The sequence below is a fragment of the Vigna unguiculata genome, chromosome 1 (assembly GCF_037176805.1).
Source record: "Vigna unguiculata cultivar grain cowpea cultivar isolate G323 ecotype 2 chromosome 1, ASM3717680v1, whole genome shotgun sequence".
Taxonomy (NCBI): Eukaryota; Viridiplantae; Streptophyta; class Magnoliopsida; order Fabales; family Fabaceae; genus Vigna; species Vigna unguiculata.
The window spans coordinates 34,812,670-34,816,557 of record NC_140792.1 but is presented as its reverse complement, the minus strand read 5'-3'; positions in this window follow the sequence as shown (position 1 = coordinate 34,816,557).

The following is a 3,888-nucleotide window of genomic DNA, read 5'->3' as shown; positions in this document are numbered from 1 at the left end:
TGTTCTTTAAGGTTTAAGCAGATCTTCAAGGTACTTTTCCTTTTATCATAATCTTAATTATACATTTTTTTTTTCCGTTATGTTATGTTCAAATGGATATTCTCAAATTTGGGTCACACATTTAATTATCTTTACTCCTTTATGATAATTTTATTTATTATTTATTTTTTGTTTCATGATAATGTTTAATTCTCAATTTTAAGTGCTCAATTGCATAAATCCTTAATTTAATTCAAGATCAAAAGATGAAGAATCTATGTTTAAATTTGAATTATTATTAATTTAATTTTGTTATTTGTGCTATTTCGTTTAAGTGGTATAATATAAATTTTTAATAGTATAAAAAATATTTGAAATATTTTTAAACTTGATTATTGGTTTTCCTTTTATATTTTGTTAAAAAAGAAATTAACCTTTGTACTTTGTTTGATTTTTTTTTTGTTACGTATGTTAGTTTCTAGAGAAAATGAGCACAGGAGATCAAGATTTGCAGGTACCAAGTCCACCACAGTGTTCACAACAACCAACTCCCTTTCAAAGTTCCAATAATGACAGTCAATCTCCATTGAATCCATCTACGCAAACACCTTCAGAAGTTCATGATGAAATACATTCAACAACACAAGTAGAGCCTGAGAAAGGGAAATTGAAAAGTGTTGTGTGGGAACACTTTGAAAAGATAAAAGTTGAAGGAAAAGGGGGACAAAAAACACTTTTTTCTAAGATTTCAAGTGGCAAAAAGGAATTGGCTTGTGGAGCTTATAATGAAGAAAATGCCAAGAGGGAACTTGCAACAATGATTATATTGCATGAATATCCATTGTCAATAGTGGACCATATTGGTTTTATTAGATTCGTGACAACAATTCAACCATTATTTCAACTTCCTTCACGAAATATGATAAAGAAAGAGATACTCGGCATCTATGAACATGAAAAACAAGTTGTTATGAAGTTGATAGATACAAATAAAGGAAGAATAGCAATTACATCGGATATGTGGACTGCAAGCAATCAAAAGAAAGGGTATATGTCTATCACAGCTCACTATATTGATGACAATTGGACATTGCAAAATATAATTTTGAGGTACACCTTTTTTAATTTATAAATTTTCCAGTAATTTTTTTTATGCACCTCTAGAAAGATTATATGTCTTACAAAATATTGCTTAATTTATAGGTTCATTTATGTTCCCGCACCTCACACAGCTGATCGACTTTGCAATGTATTAGTTGATTGTTTGTTCGATTGGAATATTGATACAAAATTGTCTACTATCACTTTAGACAACTGCAGCACAAATGATAGCATGATTGAAAAAATTAAGGATAAGTTGAAGTTGGACACACTCATTAAGAAAGGGTCTTTGCTTCATATGCGTTGTTCAGCACATATCCTTAATTTGATTGTGAAAGAAGGGTTAGCCGTCCTAAAAGAAGGGGTGGAAAAAATTCGAGAAAGTGTAGCATATTGGACAGCAACTCCTAAAAGAATGGAAAAATTTGAGGAAACAGCTAGACAATTGCGAATTTCTTTCACTAAAAAGTTAAGTTTGGATTGCCCAACTAGATGGAATTCTACTTACAAGATGCTTGATATTGCCATATGTTATAAGGATGTGTTTTTTAGGTTAAAGCAACGTGAAGCTCAATACACTTCTTTGCCAACTGATATGCAGTGGGAATTTGCAAAGGATGTTTGTCGAAGGCTAAAATTATTTAATGACATCACAGAAATCATTTCTGGCTCCAAATACCCAACTGCCAACATCTTTTTCCCAAAGATTTGTGAGATCAAGATTGCAATAAATGATTGGGTTAAATCTCCTGAGATAACCATTCAAAATATGGCAATACAAATGTTAAAGAAATTTGAAAGTTACTGGAGTGTTATTCATGATATATTGGCAATTGCTTCAGTTTTAGATCCAAGGTACAAGATGGACATGTTAGAATATTATTTTTATAAATTGTATGGTAATGATTTTGATCTGAAACTTAGTAGGATTCGTCAAATGTGCTATGATTTGGTTTTGGAATATCAATCAAAAAAGAATGAAACTTCTTCTTATAGAGCTACATCATTGGAGTTGGGAAAGGATGTTGATAATGATGCGAATGAATTTTTAGAGTTTATGGCAAAAAAGAAAAAATCTAGAACTACAGTTATGAAAACAGAGTTGGATTATTACTTGGAAGAAGATAATTTGCCGGTTACACAAGAATTTGATATCCTATCATGGTGGAAAACAAATGGGTTAAAGTTTCCAACCCTTCAAGCAATTGCAAGGGATGTTTTAGCTATTCCAATAACAACTGTAGCTTCTGAATCTGCTTTTAGTACTGGTGGTCAGATATTAACTTCTCACCATAGTCGACTTCATCATATTACTATAGAGGCTTTGATGTGTACAAGAAGTTGGATATGGAACTCAAACCATCTAGGTAAGTTACTCAAATTTATTAATATTTTTTGTTAGTATTTTTTGTGAATTCTCATCTAATATTCTACATTTGGTGTTTGTAGGTGTTAAAAAATTAAAAGGAAAAGATGTTCTCATGAGTGAAAATGAATCTGATGAATAAGGTACATTATATTCTAGTAATTAAAATTTTCAATTTCAATTATTATATCATATCTAATTTTTCATTTTTTTTCTATGTGTAGGTGGATCGAATGCAAATGAAACCACTGATCATTTGTAAAATTAATAAATATTTTGGTTATTATAAAATTTTAGTAATGTGTAATTTTTTAGCTTTTATATAATTATTTGAATTTTATTTAGTTGTTATTTGATACTTTAATTTGAGATTTATACTATTATAATATTTTTCTTAATATTTGACATCATGAAAATCAAAAAGAGTATGTTATTTTAATATTGAATATTTTGATAGTATCATGATTCCGTTGGTGTGATTTTTAAATTTTTTTTATAAAAAATATTTAATTGATATATGGAACAATAAAAAAATGGGTATGGGTATGGGTATAAGAAAATACCCGTTACCCGGTGGGGATGGGGATGGGTCAAAAGTTGTATACCCGTTGGGTTTGGGGATGGGGATGGGGATGGGATCATGATACCCGTACCCGCCCCGCCCCGTTGCCATCCCTAGTACACATATACCATTAAAATAAATTTAAATCTCTCAAAAAATATTTATGCACATTTACTCAAATAGTTAATATAATCTATTTTTAATTAAATATAGTTTTCATAAATAAATGAGTCACATGACAACATTATAGATATATCAAGAATAGGATTGGAAACATGAGTGACATAAAATAATTAAAATTATAATATTATATATGAATAAGTTCAGTATGGATAGTTTCAATTTTTAAAGTTAAATGCAAAATCTGATCCTATCTAATATTTTTTTTTATAGACTTTCGGTTTTTTATAGTTTTTTGTTGGATTAGAACAATTGAAAATCTTTACCAAAAATAGTGCACTAAACACAATTAAAATCAGTGTTATTAGAATGGATTGATCATCAACTCAGTCAATATACATATATAAAAACATGTCCACACACTATTATTGTATTGTACTAATCTAATGGCAAATTTATCTTTTGAAATATTTAGTCTTGGTTCAATCAGAATATTAAAAAAAAAAGTTGCAATCATATCAGAATGCACTTACCAAACAAGAAGAATTATACGTTGTATTGAGTACAGAAATAAAGAGAATAAAACTAGGAGGTAGGAAAAGAAAAAAATTAGTTCTGGTGTGTAAAATAAATACACAGGAAAAAAACAGTAAAGATTATTTAGTTTTAAAAAAATTAAAATATTCATAAAATGTTTAATTGAGGGCTATTATTATTTGTTTTCTCTAATTAAAAATTTTCAATTTTTAGCATTTTGATT